General features: G+C 38.8%; 1 long non-coding RNA gene across 1 annotated transcript in view; it reads right to left on the reverse strand.

Moving 5' to 3' along the window:
* Positions 1 to 381: 381 nt before the first annotated feature.
* LOC108697627 overlaps positions 382 to 17,286 on the reverse strand; it is a 39,803-nt gene continuing 22,898 nt past the window's right edge. The window contains exons 2-3 of the long non-coding RNA XR_001932460.2: positions 10,407 to 10,473; positions 382 to 1,024 (exon numbers count right to left, since the gene is read on the reverse strand). This is a non-coding gene — a long non-coding RNA (uncharacterized LOC108697627). The remainder of the gene's footprint in view (positions 1,025 to 10,406; positions 10,474 to 17,286) is intronic.

A 17,286-nucleotide genomic window follows, 5' to 3' on the forward strand; every position in this document is an offset into this window, starting at 1 on the left:
GCCCCAGTAGCTTCCCATCTTCTTTTCTGCTGATCCACTTACTGAGCTTAGGGACCCACTCAAAATATACAGTACATACAGAATATAACTGTCACAATATGAGGCTGATTATTAATTAATATAGATCATTACTACATGGCAGCACAGAAACCAGTGCAATTAACATCAGAATTTAATAACCAGCCTTGTAACATCAGCTTATATTAGATGGCAACCTAATTTTCTGCTGGATAATTTGTGACGACCCCTAAGCTTAGCTTCTCAACAGCTGCTCGGAGCCCACTGAGCATGTGAGTGTCACAGACACTTTCCAAGATGGTGACCCCCTGTGACAAGTTTGAAGTCCTGGATCATTGCTGCTATTGACAAGCTGAAACTTTAGGCTGGTGCAATAAGTTCTGTATATCAAATATGGCATTTATAGCCATTTTCATTTTTAGGGTTTAGTTCTCCTTTAAAAGTTGAAATAGAGCTTGCCACTGAGAAATCCTGCTGCCAGCTAGTCACTTTTCTAGGAACAAATTTATAAAAGGGCCAACTCTTTGATACTTTTTTGTTAAATATGCCTTTGAAAATCCCATACAAATGAATAGAAAATCCCATACAAATGAATAGATAGCAGTGGAATTTCCCTCAGGAAAGCTCAATTTCACACTTTAGTAAAATCGCCCCTTTGTCAGGAACTTGCAAACAGTTTTGTATTATAATTATTAGGAAACCACCTGTAACATTTCTTGAAGTTTTGTCCCTACAAACATTGCAGAGAAGGGTGCTTGTAATAATGTAGTTATAATTTTAGAAATTACATTTCTGCAAGAAAACTGCACATACTTTTAAGGGAATGTTCCTTGTATTTCTAAACAATGACTTTGGCACACATCAATGACTTAAATCATCTGTATCTTTAAGCAAACTCTTCCTCTTGACATTCGCACTCTCGCGTTGTCTAAATGCCAGTTGGAAGCCGGCATCATTAAGAAGTGCTGTTGTCCAGTTTTGATTGGAAAGTCAATAGGATCACCATCTATGAAGTGCAGAAGATGAATAATGATGTTTAAAGTTAACTTAAAAGGTCAATAACAATAGTTATGATGGGGTGCGATTAGCAGGAGACACCAAACGAAAACACCAAATAGGAAAACACCAAATATGAAATTCAAGACACATTTTATTTACAGAAAAAATAAACATACAATTGTGCACATTAGCATATAATCTCTTGTGTAGAGAAGTCTTCTTGCTGGTATGTTTTGTTTGTCTTGAAGTCCACATCTGGCATTTCCATGGCTACAAATGTGCAGAACTTCTAGGGCAGTATATTTGCTGATTGCTACTTCTAATGTTCCACAACAACCAGCTAAGACACTGCCAAAGAAACACTCACAGACAGCACAAACGCACGTCATCTGCTTCTTCCTTCCTTGTACTTCTTCTTCCAGGGAGCTGAGTCTTAAAACAGAGAAATGCCCATGCCCTCTACTTCTATCTGGTGGCCAGAAAGTGAGTCACGTAAAATTGTGGTTAACTAGGGATGACTCTAATGACAGATCATTGTTCAATTTTGTACAAAAGGGAAACAAATACAATGAATATGCGACCAAATATGCCCTATAAAATCCCAGAGAATTCTTCAAGCCAAAGGAAAACAAAATGTGTTGAGGGCGCTGAAACTGGCTGTCTAAGCGGGATTCACACTGACTTGTCATTTAATGACCAATATAGAGGTAAATTTATCAAAGAGTGAAGTTCTGCCATTTCTGAAATTCCGCAGCTCTCAATTCATTTCTATGGGATTTTGAAAGGCGTATTTATCAATGGGTGAAAGTGAAAGTTCACCCTTTGATAAATACGCCTATAAAAATCCCATAGAAATGAATGGAGAGTGGCGGCATTTCACTCTAGTGGCGGAACTTCACTATTAACTTCACTCTTTGATAAATATACCCCATAGTGAGAATGTAAACTTTTTACAAAGAGACGTTGGACTTCCCATGATTTCTTATTAAGTTATTTTAAAGGGGTGGTTCACCTTTAAGTTAACTTTTAGTATGTATAGAATGGCTCATTTTAAGCAACTCTTCATTTTTTTTTATAGTTTTTGAATTATTTGCCTTGTTCTTCTGACTCTTTTCAGCTTTCAAACTGAGATCACTGACCCCATCTAAAAACAAATGCTCTGAAAGGCTAGAAATGCATACCTCCCAAGTATTCTGGATAACAGATCCCATACCTGTACTACCACATCATTATTGTTTTCTGGCAGATTTTGCAGCAGACATGGGCTTGGGGCTTTGAGACACAGGAATGTTACCTCCAATGCCCTACAGCAGTAATGGAAAAGTCCCTGTCCAGGGCTGGATTTCAGCAGCGGTGCCCCTAGGCTGTGCGGTCATAGTGAAGCACCTACCAACTTGCAGCCTTAGGCCCGGGCCTTTGTAGCCTCACCACAAATCCGGGCCTGTCCCTGTCCACCAATCACCAGTCCTGCTGGAAATGAATGAAATACAATGTCCTTAAATGGGACCTGCCACCCACTTAAAAAAACTCTGTATAATAAAATAACGTTGTAAATTGAAAAATAAAAACATGACACCCAAAATCTTTTTTTTAAATTTAAACATCGATACCTGTTATAAATGTATTTTAAAATATGACCTGTCAATCATATATTGCCTTACCCATAACTAAAGCTTGAGGCTTAGAGGCATGGGGCAGCAATTACTTCCACTTTTCATTTATCACATATCTATTTTTTCCTAGATATTATGGCACTCCTCACATTTCCCTCCTTTACATGCACTATAATTCTGGAGCCTGCACAGACAAGATTTTGGTGTGATACAAAACATGCCTTAATAACAGTGTCCACCAAATACTACATGCTTTCCTGCTGTGAACTCCAAGACTGATGGAAACAACATTTCAATCATTTATATAGTGGGAGTAAAGTTTATTTTGCTCAACTAACATGATAGAAATTTGGATATTTTTCTTAGGATGACAAGCCCACATTAACACACACTGAGTAGTGACAGGCAGACATAAACCCAAAAGCACTCGCTTGAGGTGTGTTTGCCAGACATATGAATCCAATATGGAGATTTTTATTCATTTCTATTAAGAGTAGTGACAGGGGGACATGTTTGTCTGCAACTGTTTTCTACAACAAAACACCCTACATGATATAGCTCTTCCTTACACAGAATGGGAGAGGAGACACATAAAGCTGATATTCATAGTTCATTGGATTTGGATAATGAAACTTCAATACAATGCAATAAACAACTGCATCCAGCCACCCCAAAAATGTTGTGCCCTAGGCAGGTGCTTTTGCTTTCTACTCCTAAAGTTGGCCATACAAGGGCAGATAAAAGCTGCAGACCGTGTCGGCAGCTTATTGGCACGTGTGTGGGGCCCTCCAACGGGCTTCCCCGAAAGTCAGGCAGATGTTGATCGGGCAGGGTTAAAAATCCCATCGGATCACGGTCGCATCTGGTCATTGATGCATTAACGCGATCCAACTGCCCCTAGTGCATACATTATGATCCGATCGTTCAGCCCGATATCGCCAAATGAGCGGATCTCTACGAGTATGTTCACCTTAACTCTGGCAAAAAGACAAGAGTTACATGGATAGTATTTGATGGTTATCTGGAATAAAATAACATGCAACTTCACTTCCAATTAAACACTAATTCTCACCAATTCTATTCCATTCTAAGGGGCAGATCGAAGTAGCAGTGTTGGTAGATGTGGGTCACAGACCTGCAACTAATGCTACACATAACAAAATAGGACCAATTAGTTTATCCCTGTGTGAATGTGCACTTAAAGGGATACTGTCATGGGAAACATGTTTTCAAAACGCACCAGTTAATAGTACTGCTCCAGCAGAATTCTGCACTGAAATCCATTTCTCAAAAGAGCAAACTGATTTTTTTATATTCAATTTTGAAATCTGACATGGGGCTAGACATATTGTCAATTTCCCAGCTGCCCCTGGTCATGTAACTTGTGCCAGGAGAGAAATGCTTTCTGGCAGGCTTCTGTTTTTCCTTCTCAATGTAACTGAATGTGTCTCAGTGAGACATGGGTATTTACTATTGAGTAAAGACCTACTATTGAGTCTTAGAACTACCAGGCAGCTGTTATCTTGTGTTAGGGAGCTGCTATCTGGTTAGCTTCCCATTGTTTTTTTGTTTGGCTGCTGGGGGGGGGGGGGGGAGGGAGGGGGTGATATCACTCCAACTTGCAGTACAGCAGTAAAGAGTGATTGAAGTTTATCAGAGCACAAGTCACATGACTTGGGGCAGCTGGGAAATTGACAATATATCTAGCCCCATGTCAGATTTCAAAATTGAATATAAAAAAATCTGTTTGCTCTTTTGAGAAATGGATTTCAGTGCAGAATTCTGCTGGAGCAGCACTATTAACTGGTTCATTTTGAAAAATTTTTTTTTTCCCATGACAGTATCCCTTTAAATCTAATGGGGAATATCTGCTGTTAAAATGTACGGCAGAAATATTCCCCTAAAGGTTCTAAGACTTGGGATTCAAAGTATACATTGTAAAAAGTAGAAAAAAACAGGGTTACATAAGGAGAACATCTTCGTGCTGTTGATTAACAATAAGAAAAATATTTGTGGTGTGTCTGATAAGGTAAATGTGACTTTAAATTATGAAATATAACACATAAGAAGAATGAGGTTGTAAAATTGTGTGTTTGCCTTGGGAAGCACAAAGTAAAATATTTCAGAAAAATGTTGAAAAGTTTGTTCTTCTGGTACAAACAGGTTGGTGTGTGTCTTAATACTATTATGAAAACTGTGCTTGGGTAACAGTTAGCATTAGACATTCCTTAATTAATTTATTACTGTGGGGCATATTTACTAAAATGCCAAATGTCCCTTTTGTCCATGACGAAAATTCGCTGTTACATTGTCAGCTGGCAAATACAATTATTATGATACAGCAGCCATTTTAGCATCTCATTATCTTTGTCAAATCCACATACATCAATGCTTTATGGCGTTCAGTGGCCAGTGTTATTCCCTATTAATGTGGAATGTTGAAATGTTGTGGGCATCTCTTTTCTGCCCTATCTATGTTTAATTGCATTGCTCACTGACTGATACAGCAGTATTTTCTTATTGCTGGAACCATTTTAACCATAGGCTATATTTCTGCCAGCGATATTTCAGCACACTTCAGTTGCAAAGGAGTAATATTTAGTAAATATAAGATGTCGCCCCAAAAATATGCCTGACGTGTTGACATAAACTTTAGCATAGTTAGACAAGGTGAAAGTTTGCCATTGACCATTGTTTCTCCCTGACATGGGTATGCGCCTGAAAATGAAAAACATATTGTTAGTGGTATGCAGCTGCCTACCCTCTTTAACTTTGGTCAGATAGAAATGACAGACTATTGTTTGAAACGAGACAAGACCTTTGTTTTCTATACATGACTGAACCTATGCCTTTAGGGCAGAGACACACATGGAGATTCGGGAAGATAGGTCGCCCGGCGACAAATCGGCCTTTTTCCGGGCGACTAATCTCCCCAAACTGCCTTCCCACTGGCTCGAATCTAAATCACCGGCGGGTGATACTCAGATACTCTGAGCTATTCATCTTCGGAAAACAAAGGCCTCCGAGTGCCAGACCGATGGCGGTCTGAAACATTGGCAAGTGTATCGGGGTCTGAGCCCATGTCTCAATAAAGGCATTTTAAGCAAAGGAATCCATGACTGGTGCTGTCAATATTTGAAAATTGTGAGTGAACGGATACATGGTGGAAACCGTTGCACGTGCACCAGGCCCTAAGAATTGGGAGGCTCCAGGTGGTGACTAAGAAACTTATCCGAGTGCCATCCTGCCAGCAATTTAGATTCTAGCCGGCGGGAAGGCAGTTCGAGGAGATTAGTCAACCAAAGAAGAGGCGATTTGTCGCCGGGTGACTAAATATCCCCAAATCTCCACGTGTGTCTCTGCCCTTAAAGGGGACTCTGAGCAGAGCTGAGGAATTCAGATACAACCAGTTCCTGTGCTGTTTCACGCTTGGAAGAGTTAGAGCCAGGCACAATTGTTCACCCTAGAGTTAAATGTACAGAACATAAGTCAGAGGTACCAGAGAAGAAAATCCAGGTGCACAGAATGTTTTTCTAATGTGCACAATGTGAAGTGTATTCCAGCTGGCACAGTAGTGACCAAAATGGACACTGTCACCAGCCATTTACTTAGGAAACACGTGACTGGTGCAGGTATGGGCACTTTTCAATTCAATTTCAGGCTAAAAAGCACATTACAGGTTTATCATGTGTTTAAATGAATGGGAGGTGGCAGTGACAAAATCTCACTTTAAATGACCATTAAGATGGGCTTCCAGGAGAATCTAAGAAAGAAAACAGGCAATTCTCCTAAATATTTCCTAACTGGACTCTAGTCTGCCACCCCAACCAAGGCATTGAGCCTCCCAAGCAGGCTGGAACCACTGCCATAAAGGGAAAGACGGAATTTCGTGTGAAATGCAACACGCCCCATGTTCCAGTACCTAAGACGATGAAAGCCAGAATTTAAAGAGATTATCTACCTCGAAAACCTTTTTACAGTTAACTGTAATGAAGACCGTCTGAAAATTATACAGGTATGGGATCTGTTATCTGGAAACCTGTTATCCTGAAAGCTACGAATTACGTAACGACTGTCTCTTGTAGACTCCATTTTATCCAAATAATCCATATTTTTAAAAATGATTTACTTTTGCTCTGTGGTAATAAAACAGTACCTTGTACTACAAACTAAGATATAATTATTTCTTATTGTAGGCGAAACAATCCTATTGGGTTTAATTAATGTTTACACGATTTGTTTTTAGTAGATTTAAGATATGAAGATCCAGCTTTCAGAAAGATCTGTTATCTGGAAAACCCCAGGTCCTGAACAATCTGGATAACAGGTCCCATAACTTACAATTACATATTCTTGGCAGTGAAAGGGTGCAGTTTAGGCTGCAGATGAGAGCAGTTATGGTTACAAACCTTGCCTAGTGAATTAATAGAGGGGGTCCACCCTGAGGCTTAGATAGGGTTAACTAATGTTATTAGGGCAGAAAGATAAAAATATAGAAAGAGCTAGACTTAGAGGAAATATTGATCAGTGCCCAGTCTCACTAATGCTCTTGTGGAAAGCAAATCACACCAACAATGATCTAATGTTCTAATAGCACAGACCTGACCCTATTCTATAAACAGTGATCTTTCCCCAAACTAGCCTCTCCTGTGATACTGTGGCAATCATGTGATTTTACATTTAGGAGCAAAAGTGAAAACTGATACAAACAGCTTTAGATATAATTTCAACATAACTGAATGTCCTGCATTTATTCCACCGGACTGCAGCGTGATAATATTGGTCCAAATCAGCTGATTCTAACACACTGTGCCTCCAAAGGAAATGATTTCATGGCTAAGTCATAAATCCTTCAGTTTCAGCTTGTAAAATGCTTAATTACAGGGATTGTTTCTATATGTTTCTCATTGTCATATATTGTCATAACTAGGGGGAAATTGGCAGCCAGCTTCTGTGTATAAAACAGCCCCTGGGCTGTTGCAAATATGGTCATGGCAGAGGAAAATAACATGAACAGGAAAGAATGTTTACCATTAATAAGTAGGGATGGGTGAATTTGACCTGTTTCGCCAAAAATTAGACGCTGGCAAAAATTCACCAAAATGCATTAAAGTCTATGGGCGCAATTTTTTTGCCGCGCAACATTTTATTCCCTCCCATTGGAGTCTATGGGTGTCATTTCCGCGGTGAAACTCTGCGAAAAAAATCGCTCATCCCTATTAATAAGCATTTCACTTGTATGGTGTCAACGCTGGTATATCAACAAACAATTCAGCTTAGACCTATGGAAACAAAACATTTTTAACAAAAAACACATTGATCAAATTGCACTTTCATGGCTGTAGTTGTTTTGCCTTTGGATAAAAGACTCTGTGTGGCATGGATTGCTTCAGAACAAGCAGTTGTTGCCATATTTACAGTAGAATAACATGACATAGGGTCAAAGCTGTATTTCGGTAAAGTGCCACCTAGTCCTCAACCCTCATCAGAACATACACCAAATGCTCTACTGTGCATGTGCCAATCACTGATGTTCCAGGACTCCCCCATCAAACTTGAATGTACTATTTAATTTACAACTGGCCAATAACCCTCATCAGCTAACTTCTTTGTGGAACATGTGACAAATGAATCTGTAACCTCATTGGCAGATGGGAGAAACTGATCTTGCAAAAATAAGTGAGATCTTGCTAGTTTTCACAAGCATTAATAACAATGTTTCTGCAGCACAATAAAGAACTGATTTTCTCAAATTGTCAGAATTCAAGCCCCACCTCTCATAATAAGATTATTGCTATTTAAAAATTCATTGTTGTAACAGTCATCCATCTATGATAGGAGTGCCCAGAACCCAAGTTAAGTATTCACTTCAAAGCCGTCCAAACTGCAGCTCAGATAAACTTTTACACAATGATTTGGCCCTGACCACAGTTTACAAAGCTTTGATGTAAGGATGTGCAAAATCCATAATGTTTGGATTCAATAAAAACCTGAATCTTCCACAAAATATTTGGCCAAATACCAAAAATCTAAACCATACTTTGCATATTAAAATCAGAAAGAAATTGCATCAGTTGTGAAGAAGAAAACTGTAATATTTAGTTGGCCATGGCATCAATATGTCAGCCTCTGTATTATATCATCACTGCAGACTGTGCAGGGTCACTATCACTCCCATAAGTGCAAAGAGAATGTCTGGGCACAATTATCTTTCACCTGCAATACAGGCACAACTTTGCATCCATTTTTGAGCTTTCCACTTCCAAAAAGGTGCAGGTATTAAGTCTAAGGGGGTTATTTATCAAGCTCCGAATATCCGAACCTTGAATAATTCGTAGTTTTCGGAGCAAAAAAAAATACAAATTATTCGAGGTCTAAAAACTCTGAATCGAGGTCCCGTATAAGTCAATGGGGAAGGTCCCAGTGTCTGCGCTGATGTCTGTACCGATATCAGATGATTTCAAGGATTTGGAGCAAGAAAACTCCAAAAAAATTGTAGTTTTTGCGGGAAAACTCCAAACAATTCTGGGTTTTCGGGGAAAGCTACGAAATTTTTGGAGTTTTGCCCGACCCTGTTTTTTCTGGCTTTTTTCTTCATAAATAAGGTCCATTCGGGAATTCGGAGTTGGATATTAGAAATATTGAGATAAATTCGGTCCTTGATAAACAACCCCCTAATTGTACATCAAATCCTGGATATGTTATTTTCCCACTTTACTTTACAGTATACCTTTAACTGCTGCAAGAAATATGGCCCTAAAGATGCATAGGGTTTAGTAATTTAGCTAGCCATCAGAAACAACCAATCATTTACCAGCAAATATTATTTTGGAAACAGCAAGGAAAAGGAAAGAATATTTGTATGAGCAAATCCATCTCTTCTCTTCTTTAAATAATTGTTTTGAAATCTAATTATTATAAGTATTACCATGTATATAACAACAATAACTACTTAAGTCCTGATTTGCATATGTAAATTAGAGGCGGGGAGGGAAATCGTGTCAGGGATGGGAAGGGGAAAACCTTTTCTACTTCCTTGTTTTGTGACAAAAAGTCATATTTGCATATGCAAATTAGGATTAAGATTCGGTTCAGTATTCGGCTGAATCTTTCGCGAAGGATTTGGGGGTTCGGCCGAATCCAAAATATTCTGTGCTTTTTTTTGCTCTCCAGTTTGCAGTTTCAGCAATATGATTGCTAGGGTCCAAATTAACTTAGCAACCATACACTGAATTCAATAAGAGACTGGAATATGAATAAGAAAAAAAAGAGTAATACAAAGTAGCAATAACAGTACATTTACAGCCTTAAATAGGATTTGGTGTTAGATGGGGTCAGTGACCCCAATTTGAAAGTTGGAAGGATTCAGAAGAAGAAGGCAAATAAATAAACTTTAAGAATAAAAAATAAAGACCAAACTAAAACTTTAACAAGCAGCTTATATAAGGTCAAATACAAAGTAATGTGTATTATTACAGAGAAAAAGGAAATCATTTACAAAAAAGTATTTGCTTAAAATGGACTCTATGAGAGATGGCCTGTCTGCAATTTGGAGCTTGCTGGATAATGGATTTCTAGATAGCATTTTGGAAACCTGCACACAAAACTCACAAAAAGGGCTTGCTTTCGTTAATTATCAAATGACAGTATTTGTGGACAGAAGCATCTGAATTGTATTCGTACTGAAATGAAATGAAAAACATGCAGCTAAAATATAATAAAACAAAAATACCTACCCAAGCTGTAACATAAAGTCATAGGGACAGAGCACATTACCTGCTACCAAGAGACTTCACACAATGACTTGCCCTGATTATTCAGTCCATCCTGTCAGTCGTTATCCCTGAGAAAGAAATATATGTCACTATCAGCTGAGAGAACGTATATATAACCTGACTGTGCATATTCATTAGCATTTGTCACTGCCACCTAGCACTAGTCACACCTAGGAAGTAAGCTGTACACCCACAGGTAAATGGGAACAGAAAATTAAACCAGTGAGTCACCTGCAAACCGAAAGGGAAGAACAAATGTTTATCAGTAGGCGCAGAGAGATAGCTCTTGTCATAAACCAAATGACAAACAAGTTGCGGTCAGGTGGGAACTGAGTTTTAATCAGCATTCCTGAGATGCCATGTTGGCATCAGCCTCAATGTGACCTGTGGGGAAAATACGTCACATCTGTCTAAGTTGGCAGGCCATTCCGTATATCCCGTATCTATATTTATTTCCCCCGATATTTATTGTAAAATTGAAACAAAAGAAAATAATAACTACATAATAGATCATAGAGAACAAGACAAGAATTCTTCTCATGTCAAAGTGGAGACAAGGAGAATATGGTGAGTTCAATGAGTGTACCCCCCAAACCATGGCAAAAAAAAGAAGAGTAAAGCTGGCCAGAGACGCAAAGATCTGATCGTACGAATCGAGGATTTGTATGATTTTCGGACCGTGTGTGGAGAGTCCCGACATTTTTCGTCCGATGATTTGTACGATCGGAGCTTTGCGTCTATGGCCAGCTTTAAAGGGATACTATCATGGGATAAAATGTTTTTTTTTTTTTTTTCAAAACGCATTAGTGCTGCAACCAGCAGAAGTCTGCACTGAAATCCGTTTCTCAAAAGAGCAAAATGATTTTTTTATATTTAATTTTGAAATCTGACATGGGGCAAGACATATTGTCAGTTTCCCAGCTGCCCCCAGTCATGTGACTTGTGCTCTGATAAACTTCAGTCACTCTTTACTGCTGTACTGAAAGTTGGAGTGATATCACACCCCCTCCTTTCCCCCCCCAAGCAGCCAAAAAACAGAACAATAGGAAGGTAACCATATAGCAGCTCCTTAACACACGATAACAGCTGCCTGGTAGATCTAAGAACATCCCTCAATAGTAAAATCCAGGTCCCACTGAGACACATTCAGTTACATTGAGCAGGAGAAACAACAGCCTACCACAAAGCAGTTCCATCCTGAAGTGCTGGCTCTTTCTGAAAGCAAAAGATCAGGTAACATGACCTGAGATGGCTGCCTTTACACCAATATTACAACTAAAAAAATACACTTGCTGGTTCAAGAATAACATTTTATATTGTAGAGTGGATTATTTGCAGTGTAAACAGTGTAATTTATAAATAAAAACTACATCATAAAAATCATGACAGAATCCCTTAAAGAGGTGTTATGACAGCACATAGAGAAGCTTTTTTTAGGGAGAAGGGAATACTTTGCATGACCAAGGTTAAAGGTTTATGGAAGGTGATGGATCAGATGGCAAATGTACGAAATGGTGGGTCACCTAAGGTAAAGTAAAGAGACGGGCAGGATATGTTACTCGTAGTGAAGACAGACATGGCGAGATAAAAGTTATACTAAGGGGTGGCTGGGTAAACATATAAGGTAAAGCTGATAGAAAAATAATATATACAGTATGAAAGAACTGGGAAAGGATAGCTGGGGTCAGATTCCAGTCACTGTCACATGACGTCCCCTCCCTTGTGGCTATTTTCAGCTGTTTCGCTCATAAAAAGCACAAACACAGAGGTATGAGGAAGCTCTCCAGTGTCCCGGCACGGCAGAGAGGGTGTGTGCCTGAGTTTCAGCAGGTGCCTTTTCCTGTAAGGTAGCACCCTGATCATTTATATCAAATGAGTACAGATTAACCCTCTAGTGTATTTTGTGCCGGAGAATATTCACTGCTGTTTATGATACAGGGAAATATATGCCTTGTTCTTATAAGACAAGGGTTCTTAACGTATGTTTTGAAACCCAAATATGGGCCACAATTATGTTTAGAGTATGTCTCTCCTTGAACAATGTGAAGTTTCTTCCTACAGTTGAAAGTCGTAATTATAATAATGAGCATGACTGGTTCCAAACCATTTTTTGGGTCGCAAAGCTGCTTCAGTGACTTCATTTGGGTCACCTGAAAAAAACCCTGTTAAGAAACACTGTTATAGAATCTCTTCATGGGATATCACTAGTTTTATACAACAGGACAACCCTCTTGTCAGATGGAATAAAGAGCTGAAATACTCTGAGTTAAAGTTCATCTTATTCTAGAAAAATATATTGTGAATTTTTGGCAATTTGTGTATGGCAATTAAGCACAATACTTAAAAAACAGCTGCTTGGTTTGGTTTACAAAGAGCCACTTTAAAACATTTACAGACTTCCTGATTGTCAATCTATTGTATATTTTCCCAAAAAAGAACATTTGCTTATGACTCATACTTGCCTTCAGAATCATATGATCATCTATATGTAAATACACTATAGTAAAGTATAGTGTAAAGAGATCAAGACAGGTACAGTCATGATATAACTAACAGAAAACGAATGTGGACTAGTTATTTACAGTAGGAAAAAAATGTTAGACTTAGGAAAGACAGAATAATAGTTCAATATGATAGATTAAACACTCCAGGGCACTCTATATTTGATTCACTGGAGTGCTCCACCTTTCACATGGTGCTATATTTGAGCTAACTTGGCCCTTTAATGTGCAGTAACATCAAAAAAAAAAGTCTTTTAAATTAATAAAAATATAATGCAGTGTCGCCCTGTACTGGTAACACTGCTGTGTTTGTGTCATAAACAATACTAGTTGATATAAATAAGCAGCTGTGTATCAATGGGGGCATCCATTTAAAGGAGAAAAGCCTTTTTTCAATTTCTGCCAAGCTTGTTTACATGAACTACAGTAGTGTTTCTGAAGCAAACAGATCGGTTTTACCAGTGCAGGGCAACACTACATGATATTTTCATTACTTTAAAAGATGTTAATTTTTTGGTGTTACTGTTCCTTTAAACTGAAAAAGTCTGTACCGACCACACTGTAATTGTCCTACAGTAAAGTGCATTTGAACCACTGTGCTTCTTCTTATAAAATGCTAATGAAACATCTTATGTTCAATTTATGGACCCTACCCTAGCAGTTAATTTACAGTCTCTCCATCGAACGGGCCTACTCCAAACCGCCAGCTGCACCTTGAGAGGAGATTTATGATAATGAAGGTTCTGACAACTGCACTGCTTTTAACTCCATTGATAATATGAGTGAGCAGGCTGGAGATTCTTAAAATCCTCTAGTGCTAACTTGGCTGTGACTAGTTGCCATAGACCTGGCCGGTGAAAACTATGCGCAATGCCAATTTTATTAATAGGAAAGAAATATAAAAATATAGAAAGGACATTATTTTTAAAAAATGCCAACCCTATCTGTGGCATGATCCTAAAGGAAGGATGGGGTGCTTATCTCTAGCCACCCAGTTTGACCCAAGCTGTGGTCTAATCCTGTGTATGCTCTAGGTTGGACATGGTGTATTGTTTTTTTTTCAAAAGTTTTTGGCCCTGGTTTTTGGCCCTGTTTTGCTGCTGTGACTGCTGAAAAAAAACCTAAATCAATTGCTTCTTCGTATATTTTTTAAACGCACACATATACATTTCTCTACATAAGATTTTGTGCAGATTGCTGCCTTCTACCCCCAACAGAGAGATTTAAAACGGAAGGGGTGGATTTCTGGGGTTGGCTCCAATGCCTATAGTCTAAAAAGAAATCTAACAGAATCAAGCATTATGGCAATTAGCCCAAAGAGCAGGGAAAAAGACAAAAAGTAATAATATGCCTGTTGCAAAAGTGCAATGTGGATTATTTCTAGCACAAACTCATTACTGCAAAAATACATTCATTGAGTGATATTGATGTGTTGTCTCTTTCAAATATGAAGTGATCATTTTGTACTCAATTTTCTACAACTGCACTACATACTTCTCTTCCAACGTGTCATTTGTAGCCCTGGAACAATTCTGCTTGTGCTGTATTTATTGCCACTAAACAATGAATATATTTTAAATATCTGTGCACAGTTTTGTCTTGGTAACCAAATGTTTATTGTACCTTTGCTGTAGAGATTCATATAAGAGGAAAAACAGGCACAACAAACTAAGCCACACACTTAGGTGGTTATTTAAAGTTCGAATGCCGAAAATTCTTAAAATTCGATTTTTTTTTTTACTATAAAATCCGAATTTTTAGTGGAAAAAAAAACCTTGAATTTTTTGAGATTTATTATACCCCCAAGATGGAAAAAGTCAGAATCTGAAAATCTGGCATCTCAAACCCACCGAGGTTGAATATAAGTCAAAAGGAGAGGTCCTTATCCTATCTAGAAGTTTCTGTGGTCTGTGCTGGAATTAACCCAAAAATCCGACTATTTCTGACTTTTTTTGGGGAAAATACCTGAAAAATATATGATTCAGTCAAAGACTGAAAAAATGTACAATTCGGGCTTTCGATCAATTTTATCGTGTTTTTCACCGATCTGATAAATTGTGCTTTAATAATAAATAAGGTCCAATCGTGGATTACTTGGAAATGGATTTTCCGGATTTTGATAAATAACCCCCTTAAAATGGTTAGATTGCAGTGTATGAACTCATAATCGCAGATTTACTAAAGGGTTGAAGTGGCTAACAATAGTGTCAATTCGCTAGCGTTACCACCAGCAAGGACATTGCCAATTTACTAACGGGCACAGGCGACAATTTGCTATTGAAAGAGACAGGCGCTAGCAGTCATTCACATTCAACAGATGACAATAAACTCTGGCGAATGGACGTTACTCTGCAAATTCACTAAAATGTGGATTTTACTGAGCGTTACCTCTTTCGCTAGACTTGCCTTCGCCAGCTCAAACCAGGCGAAGTGCAATGGAGTACATAGATCTTCCTCAATCTTCTGTCACTTACATCATATTCTATGAGTGGAAAATGCATCAAAGTTCAAAAAACGCTGGCATCTTTTCCTTATTTCAGAGTGATAGGCTGCACAAGTCCTTAAAATTTTTTTTTTGGTAACCGGTTTTCCCCATGCATTTGCAAACTTACAGAACATTCATTTTACAGTGGCCACATGTGTAGGGCATTATAGCAACTCTATTGTCTTTATTAAGGTTCCCTGGACATGTGTTTTAAAAAGTGTAATTTGTAAGTATATGCACCAACATTTAACATAAAGTCGTTCCTACAACTTTAAATTTCCCGCCCTATGCAAAGTGACCTGAGCGCAAGATCCCTAGCGAAGTTTTGCTAGACAGAAATGAACGGTAGCACATCTTCATCAAATGCTTACATTGCCGAAGTAACGCTAGTGAAAAGTCGCCATGTTCGATGCCCACGACGAAACTCCGCATTTTAATGAATTTGCGTTGTCTGATCGAATTTTCGCCTGGCGAAATGTTGCACTGGGTGCGGAGTGGACACTGGCGAATTTTCGCCGGTTAGTAAATCTGCCCCATGGACCTTAGAGACAGACTCAAGTGTAATAATGTCATTATGGTGCAGCAATGCTACATTGCATGCCAACAAGCAACTATAATAGTTCATTGGAAAAAGCAGTGAGTGATTTCTCAATTGCACTGGCAGTGGCCAGTCAAGTAATACAGCAAACATGTAGGGCCTTCCCATATCTGTTATCTTTCTTCCGTGTTAATAACATTGTTATCAAGCATCATTTTTACCAGCAGGGTTGGTAAAATACCAGCTATTATATGCTGTTGTAAATGTTGTATGTTGGCTTATATGAAATGCAATCAATATAATATAAGCTGGGAACTCTGTACGGTTGCACTGCTGCATTGCTGCAATGTGGTGCATTGAGTGACCTGAGGGTGTGCAGTGGGAGGGGCTAGTCACATGTAAGGACCTTTACTTAGTAAATCAGTACTGCATTTATATGTGCCTGATCAGGAAAAAAAGGAGTGCATGCAAGAACAGCAAAAGCATGTGGTGCAGAGAGTAGCAAGATGTGTAATTAAGGGGGGGTGTTGGAAAGGTGTGTATATATATATATATATATATATATAGGAAATAGTTACAGTGTGAAGACATCTTCATTAGTGTTCTGAGCTTGTGAGCAATGGGAAAATCCTACAACATGAGACTCCAGATGTCTCCCTTCCCCCATAACAGGCAAGGCAGGCAAGCCTAGACAAGCCCAGGCACATCAAGGAAATCCCCATTTCTACATGTCAGGAGTCCAGACCGGAGGTGATTTCTGCAGTGACCAGAATGCAGAGTCACCTTGTCCCCTGTTTCCTTACTCCGTGCCCTATGATAAAGCAAAAACGGAGCAGGACATTGCAGATAATTCATATGCATCCCAAACAAGGGACTGCAATGTGCTGTAAGTAGGGTTGCCACCTGGCCGGTATTAAACCGGCCTGGCCGGTAAAAATGTCGGCTGATTCTAATGTTATTAATAGGGGAAAAAGGTTAATATATAGGAAGGCCGGTATTTTTTTCCAGGAAAGGTGGCAACCCTAGCTGTAAGTGTGCAGAGTTCTCTCTGCTGTTATTGGCAACTGTGGTAGCTATGAGAAGGTGACTGGAAGCAAATAAGTGTGTACGTTTGTGTGTGCGAGTGTGTGTGTTTGTGTGTGGTACCACTCTAAAGCTAGAAGACAGCAAGCCATTAATCCTGGGAAGTCAATATCAGGTCAATTGACTCGTGATCTATTGTGACAGTGATAGATATCTGAAAGGACAATAAATACCTAGCATTATATGTGAATAAACAAATCATAATACAAAAGTACACAGGAGGCAGCAGGAACTGCTTTGGCAAGTGAGCAGCGTTCTGCAGTTCTTTTGTTTG

The sequence above is a fragment of the Xenopus laevis genome, chromosome 7S (genome assembly GCF_017654675.1).
Source record: "Xenopus laevis strain J_2021 chromosome 7S, Xenopus_laevis_v10.1, whole genome shotgun sequence".
NCBI lineage: Eukaryota > Metazoa > Chordata > Amphibia > Anura > Pipidae > Xenopus > Xenopus laevis.